The sequence below is a fragment of the Rhinoderma darwinii genome (assembly GCF_050947455.1).
Source record: "Rhinoderma darwinii isolate aRhiDar2 chromosome 5 unlocalized genomic scaffold, aRhiDar2.hap1 SUPER_5_unloc_7, whole genome shotgun sequence".
Lineage (NCBI taxonomy): Eukaryota > Metazoa > Chordata > Amphibia > Anura > Rhinodermatidae > Rhinoderma > Rhinoderma darwinii.
The window spans coordinates 798,900-819,081 of NW_027461820.1; the positions used below are offsets into that span (position 1 = coordinate 798,900).

At 49.5% G+C, this 20,182-nt stretch overlaps 9 non-coding genes across 9 annotated transcripts; all 9 read left to right on the forward strand.

Moving 5' to 3' along the window:
- The first annotated feature begins 810 nt into the window (after window positions 1-810).
- Window positions 811-1,001, forward strand: LOC142697124 (U2 spliceosomal RNA). The gene has a single exon (XR_012864949.1). It is a non-coding gene; the product is annotated as a U2 spliceosomal RNA (small nuclear RNA).
- A 1,272-nt stretch (window positions 1,002-2,273) lies between these two features.
- Window positions 2,274-2,464, forward strand: LOC142697125 (U2 spliceosomal RNA). The gene has a single exon (XR_012864950.1). It is a non-coding gene; the product is annotated as a U2 spliceosomal RNA (small nuclear RNA).
- A 1,284-nt stretch (window positions 2,465-3,748) lies between these two features.
- Window positions 3,749-3,939, forward strand: LOC142697126 (U2 spliceosomal RNA). The gene has a single exon (XR_012864951.1). It is a non-coding gene; the product is annotated as a U2 spliceosomal RNA (small nuclear RNA).
- A 1,288-nt stretch (window positions 3,940-5,227) lies between these two features.
- LOC142697127 (U2 spliceosomal RNA) lies at window positions 5,228-5,418 on the forward strand. Its single transcript, XR_012864952.1, has one exon. It is a non-coding gene; the product is annotated as a U2 spliceosomal RNA (small nuclear RNA).
- A 1,292-nt stretch (window positions 5,419-6,710) lies between these two features.
- LOC142697128 (U2 spliceosomal RNA) lies at window positions 6,711-6,901 on the forward strand. The gene has a single exon (XR_012864953.1). It is a non-coding gene; the product is annotated as a U2 spliceosomal RNA (small nuclear RNA).
- Window positions 6,902-8,197: 1,296 nt separating this feature from the next.
- LOC142697130 (U2 spliceosomal RNA) lies at window positions 8,198-8,388 on the forward strand. Its single transcript, XR_012864954.1, has one exon. It is a non-coding gene; the product is annotated as a U2 spliceosomal RNA (small nuclear RNA).
- Window positions 8,389-9,680: 1,292 nt separating this feature from the next.
- LOC142697131 (U2 spliceosomal RNA) lies at window positions 9,681-9,871 on the forward strand. The gene has a single exon (XR_012864955.1). It is a non-coding gene; the product is annotated as a U2 spliceosomal RNA (small nuclear RNA).
- A 1,276-nt stretch (window positions 9,872-11,147) lies between these two features.
- LOC142697132 (U2 spliceosomal RNA) lies at window positions 11,148-11,338 on the forward strand. The gene has a single exon (XR_012864956.1). It is a non-coding gene; the product is annotated as a U2 spliceosomal RNA (small nuclear RNA).
- A 7,614-nt stretch (window positions 11,339-18,952) lies between these two features.
- Window positions 18,953-19,143, forward strand: LOC142697134 (U2 spliceosomal RNA). Its single transcript, XR_012864958.1, has one exon. It is a non-coding gene; the product is annotated as a U2 spliceosomal RNA (small nuclear RNA).
- Window positions 19,144-20,182: the final 1,039 nt, after the last annotated feature.

The window sequence follows — 20,182 nt, forward strand, 5'->3', positions numbered from 1 at the left end:
TGTCGTCCCTACATTTCAAGAAGAAGTAAGAATTGCAGTTGCAACAAAGCCTTGCTTGCCTACAAAGAGAGCAGCAATTTGGATTTGTTACTATGTTACCTAGAAGAATAACAAACTGTGCAAGGATGGAGGTTGTAGGAGCAAGGAGAAGTTGTCTGTAAAGTTGGTGGATGCCTATTTTCCATTTTGCAGTCCCTTGTCTCCCTCTTGTGGCCTCCTGGAGGCAACTAGCTGTGCAAAAAAAAGACAGCCTGGCGGCCGGCTGTTGCAGTGTTGCCCTCTCAGGCAACACTGAGTGACTGACTGAGCCTCACCGTCTTATATAAAGTTCAGACGGAACTTTGCACGTGTCATAGTGGAGCCCTCAGGATTCCAGAGCCAGCTTTCTGACATCATAATGGGGCCTCAGAGATAAAAGCCTGGGCCCAGGCAGTGTTGGTCAGTGCTGCTCAGCAGGCAGCACTGGACTGGACTGGATTACAGCTGATACAAGGTGTGAAGGAACAAGGGGTGGCTGTGGGCATGCACTTGCTGCCGCTGCCAGTGTTTATCTGCATGGCAGCAGGGCATTTGGGCGTTGCCAGGAAGGCGTTTTTATGTAGATTCCTCCTCTTTCAGCACTGCATTGTGGTGCAAGCAAAAGAAGCAAATCCTGTCTGGCTTCCTCTCCGGCCTTTATTCACCTCCCGTGTAGCTGTGAGTGTGTGAGCCTGCAGGGCCCCATGGAATTGCCTAGAAGTAGGCTGAATCGCTGCAAGGGCTGAACAGCAGTATCGGGCAGGCTCGGGCAACGCGCGGCCCGTTCGGGTTATCGCTTCTCGGCCTTTTGGCTAAGATCAAGTGTAGTATCTGTTCTTATCAGTTTAATATCTGATACGTCCCCTATCTGGGGACCATATATTAAATGGATTTTTAGAACAGGGAGATGGAAATAGAGCTTGCTCTGTCCACTCCACGCATTGACCTGGTATTGCAGTATTTCCAGGACCGGTGCACCCTTTCCTTATGTGTTGACTAAAAGCAGATTCCAAAAGTGTTTTTTGTCTTTGCTATTGTTTCTGTCTTTCTGAAGGGATCTCCCCTTTTAATCCCATTATTTCAACACCTGTTGGACAATGCATGAGTGATAATGAGCTCATTGATTAAATGCAATTAATGAATAGATTGCCACCTCTTGTTGTGTGTCGTCTGTGTTTCTGTGTTTCCGGCATTTCACATTGGAACACCTCATTCACCTTCCTTGTCTTCTCTCCGCCCTCCCTTTTAGGTAAGTTAAAGAGCTGCACCTGAGCCAGCCACTGATTGATTGATTGATTGATTGATTGATTGATTGATGCAGCACAACAGTCAAATAGTGGAGTGGAGTAGGGGAACAGCAAACAGCCAATAAAGCAGCCCGCCCGCTCGCCTGCCCGCCACAATGGACCTACCTGTGTACACTAGATGGATGTGATGGAATGTACTGTCGTCCCTACATTTCAAGAAGAAGTAAGAATTGCAGTTGCAACAAAGCCTTGCTTGCCTACAAAGAGAGCAGCAATTTGGATTTGTTACTATGTTACCTAGAAGAATAACAAACTGTGCAAGGATGGAGGTTGTAGGAGCAAGGAGAAGTTGTCTGTAAAGTTGGTGGATGCCTATTTTCCATTTTGCAGTCCCTTGTCTCCCTCTTGTGGCCTCCTGGAGGCAACTAGCTGTGCAAAAAAAAGACAGCCTGGCGGCCGGCTGTTGCAGTGTTGCCCTCTCAGGCAACACTGAGTGACTGACTGAGCCTCACCGTCTTATATAAAGTTCAGACGGAACTTTGCACGTGTCATAGTGGAGCCCTCAGGATTCCAGAGCCAGCTTTCTGACATCATAATGGGGCCTCAGAGATAAAAGCCTGGGCCCAGGCAGTGTTGGTCAGTGCTGCTCAGCAGGCAGCACTGGACTGGACTGGATTACAGCTGATACAAGGTGTGAAGGAACAAGGGGTGGCTGTGGGCATGCACTTGCTGCCGCTGCCAGTGTTTATCTGCATGGCAGCAGGGCATTTGGGCGTTGCCAGGAAGGCGTTTTTATGTAGATTCCTCCTCTTTCAGCACTGCATTGTGGTGCAAGAAAAAGAAGCAAATCCTGTCTGGCTTCCTCTCCGGCCTTTATTCACCTCCCGTGTAGCTGTGAGTGTGTGAGCCTGCAGGGCCCCATGGAATTGCCTAGAAGTAGGCTGAATCGCTGCAAGGGCTGAACAGCAGTATCGGGCAGGCTCGGGCAACGCGCGGCCCGTTCGGGTTATCGCTTCTCGGCCTTTTGGCTAAGATCAAGTGTAGTATCTGTTCTTATCAGTTTAATATCTGATACGTCCCCTATCTGGGGACCATATATTAAATGGATTTTTAGAACAGGGAGATGGAAATAGAGCTTGCTCTGTCCACTCCACGCATTGACCTGGTATTGCAGTATTTCCAGGACCGGTGCACCCTTTCCTTATGTGTTGACTAAAAGCAGATTCCAAAAGTGTTTTTTGTCTTTGCTATTGTTTCTGTCTTTCTGAAGGGATCTCCCCTTTTAATCCCATTATTTCAACACCTGTTGGACAATGCATGAGTGATAATGAGCTCATTGATTAAATGCAATTAATGAATAGATTGCCACCTCTTGTTGTGTGTCGTCTGTGTTTCTGTGTTTCCGGCATTTCACATTGGAACACCTCATTCACCTTCCTTGTCTTCTCTCCGCCCTCCCTTTTAGGTAAGTTAAAGAGCTGCACCTGAGCCAGCCACTGATTGATTGATTGATTGATTGATTGATTGATTGATTGATTGATTGATGCAGCACAACAGTCAAATAGTGGAGTGGAGTAGGGGAACAGCAAACAGCCAATAAAGCAGCCCGCCCGCTCGCCTGCCCGCCACAATGGACCTACCTGTGTACACTAGATGGATGTGATGGAATGTACTGTCGTCCCTACATTTCAAGAAGAAGTAAGAATTGCAGTTGCAACAAAGCCTTGCTTGCCTACAAAGAGAGCAGCAATTTGGATTTGTTACTATGTTACCTAGAAGAATAACAAACTGTGCAAGGATGGAGGTTGTAGGAGCAAGGAGAAGTTGTCTGTAAAGTTGGTGGATGCCTATTTTCCATTTTGCAGTCCCTTGTCTCCCTCTTGTGGCCTCCTGGAGGCAACTAGCTGTGCAAAAAAAAGACAGCCTGGCGGCCGGCTGTTGCAGTGTTGCCCTCTCAGGCAACACTGAGTGACTGACTGAGCCTCACCGTCTTATATAAAGTTCAGACGGAACTTTGCACGTGTCATAGTGGAGCCCTCAGGATTCCAGAGCCAGCTTTCTGACATCATAATGGGGCCTCAGAGATAAAAGCCTGGGCCCAGGCAGTGTTGGTCAGTGCTGCTCAGCAGGCAGCACTGGACTGGACTGGATTACAGCTGATACAAGGTGTGAAGGAACAAGGGGTGGCTGTGGGCATGCACTTGCTGCCGCTGCCAGTGTTTATCTGCATGGCAGCAGGGCATTTGGGCGTTGCCAGGAAGGCGTTTTTATGTAGATTCCTCCTCTTTCAGCACTGCATTGTGGTGCAAGCAAAAGAAGCAAATCCTGTCTGGCTTCCTCTCCGGCCTTTATTCACCTCCCGTGTAGCTGTGAGTGTGTGAGCCTGCAGGGCCCCATGGAATTGCCTAGAAGTAGGCTGAATCGCTGCAAGGGCTGAACAGCAGTATCGGGCAGGCTCGGGCAACGCGCGGCCCGTTCGGGTTATCGCTTCTCGGCCTTTTGGCTAAGATCAAGTGTAGTATCTGTTCTTATCAGTTTAATATCTGATACGTCCCCTATCTGGGGACCATATATTAAATGGATTTTTAGAACAGGGAGATGGAAATAGAGCTTGCTCTGTCCACTCCACGCATTGACCTGGTATTGCAGTATTTCCAGGACCGGTGCACCCTTTCCTTATGTGTTGACTAAAAGCAGATTCCAAAAGTGTTTTTTGTCTTTGCTATTGTTTCTGTCTTTCTGAAGGGATCTCCCCTTTTAATCCCATTATTTCAACACCTGTTGGACAATGCATGAGTGATAATGAGCTCATTGATTAAATGCAATTAATGAATAGATTGCCACCTCTTGTTGTGTGTCGTCTGTGTTTCTGTGTTTCCGGCATTTCACATTGGAACACCTCATTCACCTTCCTTGTCTTCTCTCCGCCCTCCCTTTTAGGTAAGTTAAAGAGCTGCACCTGAGCCAGCCACTGATTGATTGATTGATTGATTGATTGATTGATTGATTGATTGATTGATTGATGCAGCACAACAGTCAAATAGTGGAGTGGAGTAGGGGAACAGCAAACAGCCAATAAAGCAGCCCGCCCGCTCGCCTGCCCGCCACAATGGACCTACCTGTGTACACTAGATGGATGTGATGGAATGTACTGTCGTCCCTACATTTCAAGAAGAAGTAAGAATTGCAGTTGCAACAAAGCCTTGCTTGCCTACAAAGAGAGCAGCAATTTGGATTTGTTACTATGTTACCTAGAAGAATAACAAACTGTGCAAGGATGGAGGTTGTAGGAGCAAGGAGAAGTTGTCTGTAAAGTTGGTGGATGCCTATTTTCCATTTTGCAGTCCCTTGTCTCCCTCTTGTGGCCTCCTGGAGGCAACTAGCTGTGCAAAAAAAAGACAGCCTGGCGGCCGGCTGTTGCAGTGTTGCCCTCTCAGGCAACACTGAGTGACTGACTGAGCCTCACCGTCTTATATAAAGTTCAGACGGAACTTTGCACGTGTCATAGTGGAGCCCTCAGGATTCCAGAGCCAGCTTTCTGACATCATAATGGGGCCTCAGAGATAAAAGCCTGGGCCCAGGCAGTGTTGGTCAGTGCTGCTCAGCAGGCAGCACTGGACTGGACTGGATTACAGCTGATACAAGGTGTGAAGGAACAAGGGGTGGCTGTGGGCATGCACTTGCTGCCGCTGCCAGTGTTTATCTGCATGGCAGCAGGGCATTTGGGCGTTGCCAGGAAGGCGTTTTTATGTAGATTCCTCCTCTTTCAGCACTGCATTGTGGTGCAAGCAAAAGAAGCAAATCCTGTCTGGCTTCCTCTCCGGCCTTTATTCACCTCCCGTGTAGCTGTGAGTGTGTGAGCCTGCAGGGCCCCATGGAATTGCCTAGAAGTAGGCTGAATCGCTGCAAGGGCTGAACAGCAGTATCGGGCAGGCTCGGGCAACGCGCGGCCCGTTCGGGTTATCGCTTCTCGGCCTTTTGGCTAAGATCAAGTGTAGTATCTGTTCTTATCAGTTTAATATCTGATACGTCCCCTATCTGGGGACCATATATTAAATGGATTTTTAGAACAGGGAGATGGAAATAGAGCTTGCTCTGTCCACTCCACGCATTGACCTGGTATTGCAGTATTTCCAGGACCGGTGCACCCTTTCCTTATGTGTTGACTAAAAGCAGATTCCAAAAGTGTTTTTTGTCTTTGCTATTGTTTCTGTCTTTCTGAAGGGATCTCCCCTTTTAATCCCATTATTTCAACACCTGTTGGACAATGCATGAGTGATAATGAGCTCATTGATTAAATGCAATTAATGAATAGATTGCCACCTCTTGTTGTGTGTCGTCTGTGTTTCTGTGTTTCCGGCATTTCACATTGGAACACCTCATTCACCTTCCTTGTCTTCTCTCCGCCCTCCCTTTTAGGTAAGTTAAAGAGCTGCACCTGAGCCAGCCACTGATTGATTGATTGATTGATTGATTGATTGATTGATTGATTGATTGATTGATTGATGCAGCACAACAGTCAAATAGTGGAGTGGAGTAGGGGAACAGCAAACAGCCAATAAAGCAGCCCGCCCGCTCGCCTGCCCGCCACAATGGACCTACCTGTGTACACTAGATGGATGTGATGGAATGTACTGTCGTCCCTACATTTCAAGAAGAAGTAAGAATTGCAGTTGCAACAAAGCCTTGCTTGCCTACAAAGAGAGCAGCAATTTGGATTTGTTACTATGTTACCTAGAAGAATAACAAACTGTGCAAGGATGGAGGTTGTAGGAGCAAGGAGAAGTTGTCTGTAAAGTTGGTGGATGCCTATTTTCCATTTTGCAGTCCCTTGTCTCCCTCTTGTGGCCTCCTGGAGGCAACTAGCTGTGCAAAAAAAAGACAGCCTGGCGGCCGGCTGTTGCAGTGTTGCCCTCTCAGGCAACACTGAGTGACTGACTGAGCCTCACCGTCTTATATAAAGTTCAGACGGAACTTTGCACGTGTCATAGTGGAGCCCTCAGGATTCCAGAGCCAGCTTTCTGACATCATAATGGGGCCTCAGAGATAAAAGCCTGGGCCCAGGCAGTGTTGGTCAGTGCTGCTCAGCAGGCAGCACTGGACTGGACTGGATTACAGCTGATACAAGGTGTGAAGGAACAAGGGGTGGCTGTGGGCATGCACTTGCTGCCGCTGCCAGTGTTTATCTGCATGGCAGCAGGGCATTTGGGCGTTGCCAGGAAGGCGTTTTTATGTAGATTCCTCCTCTTTCAGCACTGCATTGTGGTGCAAGCAAAAGAAGCAAATCCTGTCTGGCTTCCTCTCCGGCCTTTATTCACCTCCCGTGTAGCTGTGAGTGTGTGAGCCTGCAGGGCCCCATGGAATTGCCTAGAAGTAGGCTGAATCGCTGCAAGGGCTGAACAGCAGTATCGGGCAGGCTCGGGCAACGCGCGGCCCGTTCGGGTTATCGCTTCTCGGCCTTTTGGCTAAGATCAAGTGTAGTATCTGTTCTTATCAGTTTAATATCTGATACGTCCCCTATCTGGGGACCATATATTAAATGGATTTTTAGAACAGGGAGATGGAAATAGAGCTTGCTCTGTCCACTCCACGCATTGACCTGGTATTGCAGTATTTCCAGGACCGGTGCACCCTTTCCTTATGTGTTGACTAAAAGCAGATTCCAAAAGTGTTTTTTGTCTTTGCTATTGTTTCTGTCTTTCTGAAGGGATCTCCCCTTTTAATCCCATTATTTCAACACCTGTTGGACAATGCATGAGTGATAATGAGCTCATTGATTAAATGCAATTAATGAATAGATTGCCACCTCTTGTTGTGTGTCGTCTGTGTTTCTGTGTTTCCGGCATTTCACATTGGAACACCTCATTCACCTTCCTTGTCTTCTCTCCGCCCTCCCTTTTAGGTAAGTTAAAGAGCTGCACCTGAGCCAGCCACTGATTGATTGATTGATTGATTGATTGATTGATTGATTGATTGATTGATTGATTGATTGATGCAGCACAACAGTCAAATAGTGGAGTGGAGTAGGGGAACAGCAAACAGCCAATAAAGCAGCCCGCCCGCTCGCCTGCCCGCCACAATGGACCTACCTGTGTACACTAGATGGATGTGATGGAATGTACTGTCGTCCCTACATTTCAAGAAGAAGTAAGAATTGCAGTTGCAACAAAGCCTTGCTTGCCTACAAAGAGAGCAGCAATTTGGATTTGTTACTATGTTACCTAGAAGAATAACAAACTGTGCAAGGATGGAGGTTGTAGGAGCAAGGAGAAGTTGTCTGTAAAGTTGGTGGATGCCTATTTTCCATTTTGCAGTCCCTTGTCTCCCTCTTGTGGCCTCCTGGAGGCAACTAGCTGTGCAAAAAAAAGACAGCCTGGCGGCCGGCTGTTGCAGTGTTGCCCTCTCAGGCAACACTGAGTGACTGACTGAGCCTCACCGTCTTATATAAAGTTCAGACGGAACTTTGCACGTGTCATAGTGGAGCCCTCAGGATTCCAGAGCCAGCTTTCTGACATCATAATGGGGCCTCAGAGATAAAAGCCTGGGCCCAGGCAGTGTTGGTCAGTGCTGCTCAGCAGGCAGCACTGGACTGGACTGGATTACAGCTGATACAAGGTGTGAAGGAACAAGGGGTGGCTGTGGGCATGCACTTGCTGCCGCTGCCAGTGTTTATCTGCATGGCAGCAGGGCATTTGGGCGTTGCCAGGAAGGCGTTTTTATGTAGATTCCTCCTCTTTCAGCACTGCATTGTGGTGCAAGCAAAAGAAGCAAATCCTGTCTGGCTTCCTCTCCGGCCTTTATTCACCTCCCGTGTAGCTGTGAGTGTGTGAGCCTGCAGGGCCCCATGGAATTGCCTAGAAGTAGGCTGAATCGCTGCAAGGGCTGAACAGCAGTATCGGGCAGGCTCGGGCAACGCGCGGCCCGTTCGGGTTATCGCTTCTCGGCCTTTTGGCTAAGATCAAGTGTAGTATCTGTTCTTATCAGTTTAATATCTGATACGTCCCCTATCTGGGGACCATATATTAAATGGATTTTTAGAACAGGGAGATGGAAATAGAGCTTGCTCTGTCCACTCCACGCATTGACCTGGTATTGCAGTATTTCCAGGACCGGTGCACCCTTTCCTTATGTGTTGACTAAAAGCAGATTCCAAAAGTGTTTTTTGTCTTTGCTATTGTTTCTGTCTTTCTGAAGGGATCTCCCCTTTTAATCCCATTATTTCAACACCTGTTGGACAATGCATGAGTGATAATGAGCTCATTGATTAAATGCAATTAATGAATAGATTGCCACCTCTTGTTGTGTGTCGTCTGTGTTTCTGTGTTTCCGGCATTTCACATTGGAACACCTCATTCACCTTCCTTGTCTTCTCTCCGCCCTCCCTTTTAGGTAAGTTAAAGAGCTGCACCTGAGCCAGCCACTGATTGATTGATTGATTGATTGATTGATTGATTGATTGATTGATTGATGCAGCACAACAGTCAAATAGTGGAGTGGAGTAGGGGAACAGCAAACAGCCAATAAAGCAGCCCGCCCGCTCGCCTGCCCGCCACAATGGACCTACCTGTGTACATGTGTACACTAGATGGATGTGATGGAATGTACTGTCGTCCCTACATTTCAAGAAGAAGTAAGAATTGCAGTTGCAACAAAGCCTTGCTTGCCTACAAAGAGAGCAGCAATTTGGATTTGTTACTATGTTACCTAGAAGAATAACAAACTGTGCAAGGATGGAGGTTGTAGGAGCAAGGAGAAGTTGTCTGTAAAGTTGGTGGATGCCTATTTTCCATTTTGCAGTCCCTTGTCTCCCTCTTGTGGCCTCCTGGAGGCAACTAGCTGTGCAAAAAAAAGACAGCCTGGCGGCCGGCTGTTGCAGTGTTGCCCTCTCAGGCAACACTGAGTGACTGACTGAGCCTCACCGTCTTATATAAAGTTCAGACGGAACTTTGCACGTGTCATAGTGGAGCCCTCAGGATTCCAGAGCCAGCTTTCTGACATCATAATGGGGCCTCAGAGATAAAAGCCTGGGCCCAGGCAGTGTTGGTCAGTGCTGCTCAGCAGGCAGCACTGGACTGGACTGGATTACAGCTGATACAAGGTGTGAAGGAACAAGGGGTGGCTGTGGGCATGCACTTGCTGCCGCTGCCAGTGTTTATCTGCATGGCAGCAGGGCATTTGGGCGTTGCCAGGAAGGCGTTTTTATGTAGATTCCTCCTCTTTCAGCACTGCATTGTGGTGCAAGCAAAAGAAGCAAATCCTGTCTGGCTTCCTCTCCGGCCTTTATTCACCTCCCGTGTAGCTGTGAGTGTGTGAGCCTGCAGGGCCCCATGGAATTGCCTAGAAGTAGGCTGAATCGCTGCAAGGGCTGAACAGCAGTATCGGGCAGGCTCGGGCAACGCGCGGCCCGTTCGGGTTATCGCTTCTCGGCCTTTTGGCTAAGATCAAGTGTAGTATCTGTTCTTATCAGTTTAATATCTGATACGTCCCCTATCTGGGGACCATATATTAAATGGATTTTTAGAACAGGGAGATGGAAATAGAGCTTGCTCTGTCCACTCCACGCATTGACCTGGTATTGCAGTATTTCCAGGACCGGTGCACCCTTTCCTTATGTGTTGACTAAAAGCAGATTCCAAAAGTGTTTTTTGTCTTTGCTATTGTTTCTGTCTTTCTGAAGGGATCTCCCCTTTTAATCCCATTATTTCAACACCTGTTGGACAATGCATGAGTGATAATGAGCTCATTGATTAAATGCAATTAATGAATAGATTGCCACCTCTTGTTGTGTGTCGTCTGTGTTTCTGTGTTTCCGGCATTTCACATTGGAACACCTCATTCACCTTCCTTGTCTTCTCTCCGCCCTCCCTTTTAGGTAAGTTAAAGAGCTGCACCTGAGCCAGCCACTGATTGATTGATTGATTGATTGATTGATTGATTGATTGATGCAGCACAACAGTCAAATAGTGGAGTGGAGTAGGGGAACAGCAAACAGCCAATAAAGCAGCCCGCCCGCTCGCCTGCCCGCCACAATGGACCTACCTGTGTACACTAGATGGATGTGATGGAATGTACTGTCGTCCCTACATTTCAAGAAGAAGTAAGAATTGCAGTTGCAACAAAGCCTTGCTTGCCTACAAAGAGAGCAGCAATTTGGATTTGTTACTATGTTACCTAGAAGAATAACAAACTGTGCAAGGATGGAGGTTGTAGGAGCAAGGAGAAGTTGTCTGTAAAGTTGGTGGATGCCTATTTTCCATTTTGCAGTCCCTTGTCTCCCTCTTGTGGCCTCCTGGAGGCAACTAGCTGTGCAAAAAAAAGACAGCCTGGCGGCCGGCTGTTGCAGTGTTGCCCTCTCAGGCAACACTGAGTGACTGACTGAGCCTCACCGTCTTATATAAAGTTCAGACGGAACTTTGCACGTGTCATAGTGGAGCCCTCAGGATTCCAGAGCCAGCTTTCTGACATCATAATGGGGCCTCAGAGATAAAAGCCTGGGCCCAGGCAGTGTTGGTCAGTGCTGCTCAGCAGGCAGCACTGGACTGGACTGGATTACAGCTGATACAAGGTGTGAAGGAACAAGGGGTGGCTGTGGGCATGCACTTGCTGCCGCTGCCAGTGTTTATCTGCATGGCAGCAGGGCATTTGGGCGTTGCCAGGAAGGCGTTTTTATGTAGATTCCTCCTCTTTCAGCACTGCATTGTGGTGCAAGCAAAAGAAGCAAATCCTGTCTGGCTTCCTCTCCGGCCTTTATTCACCTCCCGTGTAGCTGTGAGTGTGTGAGCCTGCAGGGCCCCATGGAATTGCCTAGAAGTAGGCTGAATCGCTGCAAGGGCTGAACAGCAGTATCGGGCAGGCTCGGGCAACGCGCGGCCCGTTCGGGTTATCGCTTCTCGGCCTTTTGGCTAAGATCAAGTGTAGTATCTGTTCTTATCAGTTTAATATCTGATACGTCCCCTATCTGGGGACCATATATTAAATGGATTTTTAGAACAGGGAGATGGAAATAGAGCTTGCTCTGTCCACTCCACGCATTGACCTGGTATTGCAGTATTTCCAGGACCGGTGCACCCTTTCCTTATGTGTTGACTAAAAGCAGATTCCAAAAGTGTTTTTTGTCTTTGCTATTGTTTCTGTCTTTCTGAAGGGATCTCCCCTTTTAATCCCATTATTTCAACACCTGTTGGACAATGCATGAGTGATAATGAGCTCATTGATTAAATGCAATTAATGAATAGATTGCCACCTCTTGTTGTGTGTCGTCTGTGTTTCTGTGTTTCCGGCATTTCACATTGGAACACCTCATTCACCTTCCTTGTCTTCTCTCCGCCCTCCCTTTTAGGTAAGTTAAAGAGCTGCACCTGAGCCAGCCACTGATTGATTGATTGATTGATTGATTGATTGATTGATGCAGCACAACAGTCAAATAGTGGAGTGGAGTAGGGGAACAGCAAACAGCCAATAAAGCAGCCCGCCCGCTCACCTGCCCGCCACAATGGACCTACCTGTGTACACTAGATGGATGTGATGGAATGTACTGTCGTCCCTACATTTCAAGAAGAAGTAAGAATTGCAGTTGCAACAAAGCCTTGCTTGCCTACAAAGAGAGCAGCAATTTGGATTTGTTACTATGTTACCTAGAAGAATAACAAACTGTGCAAGGATGGAGGTTGTAGGAGCAAGGAGAAGTTGTCTGTAAAGTTGGTGGATGCCTATTTTCCATTTTGCAGTCCCTTGTCTCCCTCTTGTGGCCTCCTGGAGGCAACTAGCTGTGCAAAAAAAAGACAGCCTGGCGGCCGGCTGTTGCAGTGTTGCCCTCTCAGGCAACACTGAGTGACTGACTGAGCCTCACCGTCTTATATAAAGTTCAGACGGAACTTTGCACGTGTCATAGTGGAACCCTCAGGATTCCAGAGCCAGCTTTCTGACATCATAATGGGGCCTCAGAGATAAAAGCCTGGGCCCAGGCAGTGTTGGTCAGTGCTGCTCAGCAGGCAGCACTGGACTGGACTGGATTACAGCTGATATTGTAGACACTGAAGCGCCTAGGGAGAGTGTCAGGGACTGCAAGGGGTTAAGAAAGGATGGAACGGTTTAAAATAATGCCCAGGATCAGGATTGGTCAACAAGGGGTAAGAGGGGCGTGGTTAAGAAGATATAGGGCAGAGGTTTGGAGCAGGAAGCCCTCTTACCTTCAAGCTGCAGTGGAAGAAACACCTTTGCTGCTGCTGTGGAGATTCAGAGCGTGGTCGTTAAGAAGATGGCAGAAGAACTGTTGCGGAAGGTGGCACAGCGGGTAGCGGCAGAGGGGCCTGCCTGGCTGGAATCCCTGTTGGAGGAAGGAGAGAGGCGAGGAGCTGATCGGGGCACGGAACAGTCGGGAGCGGCTACCCGAGGTAGGCCGCAGCGCGTTACACGCCCTCCGGTTAGACTAAGCCCTAGCCCTGTTGCTATGAGGGGTGCTGTGACTGCTGCACAGTCATGCGGTGGTCCCAGCAGGTCCCCTAGGCCTATGTCGACGGGTGCTTCGTCGGTCGACATAGTGCCCCCCTCCCCCCCGTCCACTCGTCGCGCTGGCGTCCTTCCCCATGGCGGTAAGAGGGCGGCTGTTAAACCGGCACGGGCACGGTACAACCCGCCTCGAGCTGCTGATGCGGGCGCGGAGGCAGCGGCCGACTATCGTGACAGTGGGGTGAATATGGCGGACTCAGGCGACTGGTCCGACATGGTCGCTTACCATGCGGCATGTTCACAGGAGCTGGGACTTGCTTCTGGGGCCTGTGTGCAGCCGGGGTCGGCGCCATCTTTCCCCGTGCTGTTCTCTACGCAGCCAGAATTGGCGGCGGGGGGAACAGGGGCGGGACGTCCTGGCAGGCGCAGTGCAGCCAGGACACAAGATGGCGGCGCACGAAAAAAGAAGATGGCGGCGGGTGCGGGGAGGCGGACGGTGAGCAAGCAGCCCAGCCAGGGGGCGGGGGCTTCTGCGGTGCCTGTCGCTTCTCCACTCCGGTCCCCCCCGGGCCCCTGTCAGCACGGGTCAGGGGCAGGGGGGGAGTGTGCTAGGAAAGATAGGAGTGAGGGTGTTTTGGATGCTATTTGCCCTTCTCCTGCCTTGTCATCTTTCTCTCCTGCAGGTCCAAGAAGGGAGCGTTCCAGGCGAGGGAGGAAACGCCGGGCTGGTGGACATCGCCGGCACGGCCATCATGGACGTCGCAGGTCAGGTGACGGGAAGAGGCGTGGTCGACGGTATTCCTCGTCTTCCAGCGATGGTTTCTCCTCCTCGTCTGCGACGACGTCCGCATCATCCGGATCATGGAGGAGGTCGTCGAGGAGATCCTCACGGCCGCAGAGACGCAGTCGACGCCGGGAGGTGCAGCGCTTGTCGGTGGATCAGGAGCAGCTGTCCCAGGTTGTACCTCCCGCCGGGCCGGTGGAGGAGGTGCAGGCCGTGGTTCCAGTGCCGCGGCAAGTGGCTGAAGGACCCTCTGGAGTCGGTGGGACCTCTGGGAGCGGTGAGTCGGCCTGCGGTGACGCATGGCTTAATAAACCTAATGCAGCGGGTGCGGATTTGATTTCTGTTTTAAAAGCCGTGGTGGCTGGGTTGAAAGTGAATGAGGGAACGTCGTGTCCCTCTGTGCCACCAGAGGGAGCTATGCCCCCGTCTGAGAAAGAGAATGCTTTAGCTAGTTTGACGTTTAGAGATTCATTGTTTTGTGGAGTCGCTCCTCTCGGGACTCATTTGTCAGCTGAGGTCAAGGACAAGATTTGGAGGAATGAATTTGTGGATATTTGGTCCTTGGTCTCGGTGGAGCAGGTGACTGTCGACAAGGAGCGGGGCTTTGAGAGAGGTTCGGATAGGAAAGCAAAAGTAGCAAAAACATTTGGCAACTGGGTACAGTGTTACGCTACACTGGCTCATGTTATTTGCCAACGCTACCCTGGAAAAGGGGCCGAGTTGTTTGTCTATTTTGACACAATTTTCAGCGCCCACAGGCTGCACGGTGGTGCGGCCTGGTGGCGATATGATGAAGAATTTCGGCGACGTTTGGCTTTGTCGCCTGAGATTAGTTGGGCGACGAAGGCAACGGACGTGTGGTTGCAGCTTATTTTAGCGCAAGGGAGTAGGCAACAACGCCCCTTTCCCAGTGCGGCCGCAGCGCCGGGCCCCGCCCCTGGAGTTGCGGCCGCTAGGCCCACAGGTGCCTGTTGGCTCTACAATGAGGGCCACTGTCGTTTCTTTGCCACGTGCAAATTTCGACATGAATGCTCCATCTGTGGGGGCGCTCATTCGGCGCTCCGGTGTTTCCGGAGAGGTAAGCAGCCGGTCAAGGCACCTCCTTCCGGCGCAGCGGAGAACGCCGGTGAACGTGCTCGAGATGGGCCCATGGTTAGAGCGGTACCACAGGAGGCGGGAAGCAGAGGTGCTCACTAACGGGTTTTCGTTTGGTTTTGAGATTCCTTTTGAATATTCTGCGACATTGTCATTGGCTGACAATTTGAAGTCGATCAATGAGAATGTGGGCATTGCGCGGCTAAAATTAGCTAAAGAAGTGGAATTAGGAAGAATGGCAGGTCCATTCAGCGAGCCGCCGTATACGAATCTGCGAGTTTCCCCCCTTGGTTTAGTTCCAAAGAAGGAACGAGGAAAGTTTAGGCTGATTCATCACCTTTCTTTTCCTCGCGGTGGTTCTGTTAATGACGGTATTTCTAGGGCGGAGGCGGCGGTTTCGTATACGTCTTTTGATGTTGCAGTAAGGTTGGTACAGGCGGCTGGACAAGGGGCGTTGTTAGCCAAATCTGATATTGAAGCGGCCTTTCGTTTGCTGCCGGTTCATCCGGAGTGTTTTCACCTGCTGGGTTGTTGTTTAGACAAAGGGTTTTACGTGGATATGTGCCTTCCTATGGGTTGTTCAATATCATGCAGTTACTTTGAGATGTTTGCGTCATTTTTAGAGTGGGTAGTTCGTTTGGAGTCTGGTTGTGACTCGGTCATTCATTATCTGGATGATTTTCTTTTTGTGGGCCCGGGGGGGTCGGGGTTGTGCAGCACGTTGCTGAGAGTGTTTCGACAGGTGATGTCGCGTTTCGGGGTACCTATTTCCGAGGATAAGACGGAAGGTCCTGTAACGGTTTTGTCATTTTTGGGTATCGAAATAGATAGCGAGCGGATGATTTTTCGGTTGCCGGATGATAAATTGGCAAGGCTAGTGACGCAGGTTGACCAGGTCATGGGGTCGAAAAAAGTGACGTTAAAACAGTTACAGTCGTTAATGGGATTGCTGGTGTTTGCTTGTCGTATAATTCCAATGGGTCGTGTTTTTTCTAGGCGTTTGTCTTTAGCCACTAGAGGTATCTCGAAGCCAAATCATTTTATCCGGGTAACCTCTTGTATGAGGAAGGATTTGTTTGTCTGGCATTCCTTTTTGAGTTCGTTTAACGGGAGGTCGGTGTGTCAGGACGCTGAGTTGTCTAATGTAGATTTGGAATTATTTACGGATGCAGCCGGAAGTGATGGTTTTGGAGCAATTTTGGGCCGAAGTTGGTGTAGATCCCCTTGGCCCTTGCATTGGAGTGATTTGGGAGTCTTACGTAATTTAACGCTATTGGAATTGTTTCCTATTATAGTTGCAATAGAGTTATGGGGTAGCGTGATGGTGAACAAGAGGATTGTATTTTGGACAGACAACATGGCGGTGGTGCATGCGGTGAACGGGTTGTCGTCTAGTTCGTTGCCGGTATTAGCTTTATTAAGACGGTTGGTTTTGAAGTGTTTGCGTTTGAATGTGTGGTTTCGTGCAAAACATGTTCCGGGTGTCAGTAATGTGATGGCTGATGCTTTGTCTCGTTCACAGATGTCCCGGTTTCGGGAATTGCACCCGGCAGCTTTGGCAGAAGGGGTGTCCCCCCCCCCTTCACTTATGGGCCCTGGTCGAGGACAACTTATGAGACTGTTGAGGGGTTCGGTGGTACCGGCGACTTGGAAGAGTCATTGCAGAGCGTGGGATCGGTGGTTGGAGATTGCGGGGAATGACTTCCCATCACAGGAGGGGTGTCACCTGGACGTCACGTTAGCAAGTTTGGTACAAATACGTCAGGAAGGGGGTAGTGCGGCCACGGCGAGCAAGTTTTTAGCAGGAGTGGCCTTTATGTTAAAATTGTGGGGATGCAGAGATGTTACAAAAGAATTTGTAGTTCGGCAGTCTTTAAAAGGGTGGAAAAAAGAGGCGTGTTCAAGGGACACGAGGCGGCCAGTATCTTTTTCACTTTTGGGTCGGCTTCTAGCCGTTTTATGTTTTGTGTGTCGGGATGAATATGAAGTGTCCTTGTTCGGCGCGGCGTTTTCGTTGGCTTTCTTTGCCGCGTTACGGGTTAGTGAGCTGGTTCCGCACAGAGTAAGTGCGAGCGGTGGTCTTCTCGGATCGGATGTAGTAACGTTGGGAGATTCTCTCAGGGTCTGTGTGCGGAGGTCAAAGACTGATGTGGTAGGAAAGGGGGCTTGGCTGTCGATTGGGAGGATTGGGGGGCAGTATTGCCCGGTAAAATGGGTCCAGGAATTCGTGTTGGTCCGAGTGCCCGGGACTCAATTCTTGATCCATCAGGATGGATCCGCGATGTCGCGTTTTCAATTTGAGGCGATTTTTAAGGCCGGCTTGAGGTATCTAGGTTTGCCGCCGGGCGATTTTGGTACACATTCATTTAGGATAGGTGCGGCAACTGAGGCGGATGCCTTGGGTTTGGATTCAGCGGCTATCATGAGTCTGGGTAGATGGCGCTCTAATAGCTATAAGTCATATGTGCGACCTGATCTGGTTTTAAAGATGGTGTAAGCTGGAAGTTTTCATAAGAAAGTGTCGCCCCCTCCCCTTCCCCCCCCCCCCCTGTTTTCCTTCCTGTTACATGGAGTGTTATGTTAACCCTGCCGGTAATTTTCATTTGACCGGAATGTAGCTTAATTTCTTTGTTAGGGTTGCGGCGCCCCCAAGTGTGGATCTTGGGGCATTCGTATGTGCACTGGGCAGCGGTTCGAGCGGGTCGAAGGCCATTAGGTCCGAATTTGGGCCTCGCACAGGCCGACGTCCATTGGAGAGGTGTCCGGGGATTACGGTGGGTGCAGTTACTGCCAGAAGTAGTGGCAGTTACAAGGCACACGTACGGACCTGTTGTCCTAATCATCCATGCGGGTGGAAATTATATCGGCCAAGTGAAAATGGCGGAGTTATTGTCAATCATACGAACTGATTTGGCGCGTTTTCGGGATCTGTTCGCCCGTTGCGTGATAGTTTGGTCCGAAATAGTGGCGCGCACGGTGTGGCGAGGAGCGAGGAATATGGCAGCGTTGGAGAGAGTGCGCAGGTTAATTAATGTGCGGGTGTCGCGGTTCATTCGCTCTATAGGGGGGATCGGGTTGCGACACCAATCCCTGGAGGGGGATAATGCAGATCTGCTGGCGCCGGATGGAGTGCATCTGAATGATATCGGGCTCGATATCTTTTTACTGGATCTCTTGGATGGTGCCGAGAGAGGGTTGGCGTTGCTTGGTGGGGGTGGTCGGGGGACTGAGTAGGTTTCTCAGTTCCCCCTTCTTGGCGGAAAGTACGGCAGATGAAGACGGAGGTAGCACCCTACATGCCTGATGGAGACAGGGAGCATCGGCATTTCAGGAGGAGAGAAAATAAATAAATATATATATGTCTTCATGCCGATGGTTGTAAATAATAATAAAGCTGTGGCCACTTCCACATTTGCATAAAGAAGGTGTTGGTGTGTTAATTCAAAGAAGGATGGTTAAGGTCCTGGGCAGGTAAAGTGGATAATGGGTCCTTGCAGTCTTGTAGACACTGAAGCGCCTAGGGAGAGTGTCAGGGACTGCAAGGGGTTAAGAAAGGATGGAACGGTTTAAAATAATGCCCAGGATCAGGATTGGTCAACAAGGGGTAAGAGGGGCGTGGTTAAGAAGATATAGGGCAGAGGTTTGGAGCAGGAAGCCCTCTTACCTTCAAGCTGCAGTGGAAGAAACACCCGCCCTCCCTCCCCTGGTGGTTTTGGTTTTGTTTTTAAAAAAAAAAATTTTTCTACGGTTATATTCTTGTTCTGGCGTTTTTCTGGTTTTTTCGTAGATGTCACAGCTGGCGGAAAGTACGGCAGATGAAGACGGAGGTAGCACCCTACATGCCTGATGGAGACAGGGAGCATCGGCATTTCAGGAGGAGAGAAAATAAATAAATATATATATGTCTTCATGCCGATGGTTGTAAATAATAATAAAGCTGTGGCCACTTCCACATTTGCATAAAGAAGGTGTTGGTGTGTTAATTCAAAGAAGGATGGTTAAGGTCCTGGGCAGGTCAAGTGGATAATGGGTCCTTGCAGTCCAAGGTGTGAAGGAACAAGGGGTGGCTGTGGGCATGCACTTGCTGCCGCTGCCAGTGTTTATCTGCATGGCAGCAGGGCATTTGGGCGTTGCCAGGAAGGCGTTTTTATGTAGATTCCTCTTTCAGCACTGCATTGTGGTGCAAGCAAAAGAAGCAAATCCTGTCTGGCTTCCTCTCCGGCCTTTATTCACCTCCCGTGTAGCTGTGAGTGTGTGAGCCTGCAGGGCCCCATGGAATTGCCTAGAAGTAGGCTGAATCGCTGCAAGGGCTGAACAGCAGTATCGGGCAGGCTCGGGCAACGCGCGGCCCGTTCGGGTTATCGCTTCTCGGCCTTTTGGCTAAGATCAAGTGTAGTATCTGTTCTTATCAGTTTAATATCTGATACGTCCCCTATCTGGGGACCATATATTAAATGGATTTTTAGAACAGGGAGATGGAAATAGAGCTTGCTCTGTCCACTCCACGCATTGACCTGGTATTGCAGTATTTCCAGGACCGGTGCACCCTTTCCTTATGTGTTGACTAAAAGCAGATTCCAAAAGTGTTTTTTGTCTTTGCTATTGTTTCTGTCTTTCTGAAGGGATCTCCCCTTTTAATCCCATTATTTCAACACCTGTTGGACAATGCATGAGTGATAATGAGCTCATTGATTAAATGCAATTAATGAATAGATTGCCACCTCTTGTTGTGTGTCGTCTGTGTTTCTGTGTTTCCGGCATTTCACATTGGAACACCTCATTCACCTTCCTTGTCTTCTCTCCGCCCTCCCTTTTAGGTAAGTTAAAGAGCTGCACCTGAGCCAGCCACTGATTGATTGATTGATTGATTGATTGATTGATTGATTGATTGATTGATTGATTGATGCAGCACAACAGTCAAATAGTGGAGTGGAGTAGGGGAACAGCAAACAGCCAATAAAGCAGCCCGCCCGCTCGCCTGCCCGCCACAATGGACCTACCTGTGTACACTAGATGGATGTGATGGAATGTACTGTCGTCCCTACATTTCAAGAAGAAGTAAGAATTGCAGTTGCAACAAAGCCTTGCTTGCCTACAAAGAGAGCAGCAATTTGGATTTGTTACTATGTTACCTAGAAGAATAACAAACTGTGCAAGGATGGAGGTTGTAGGAGCAAGGAGAAGTTGTCTGTAAAGTTGGTGGATGCCTATTTTCCATTTTGCAGTCCCTTGTCTCCCTCTTGTGGCCTCCTGGAGGCAACTAGCTGTGCAAAAAAAAGACAGCCTGGCGGCCGGCTGTTGCAGTGTTGCCCTCTCAGGCAACACTGAGTGACTGACTGAGCCTCACCGTCTTATATAAAGTTCAGACGGAACTTTGCACGTGTCATAGTGGAGCCCTCAGGATTCCAGAGCCAGCTTTCTGACATCATAATGGGGCCTCAGAGATAAAAGCCTGGGCCCAGGCAGTGTTGGTCAGTGCTGCTCAGCAGGCAGCACTGGACTGGACTGGATTACAGCTGATACAAGGTGTGAAGGAACAAGGGGTGGCTGTGGGCATGCACTTGCTGCCGCTGCCAGTGTTTATCTGCAT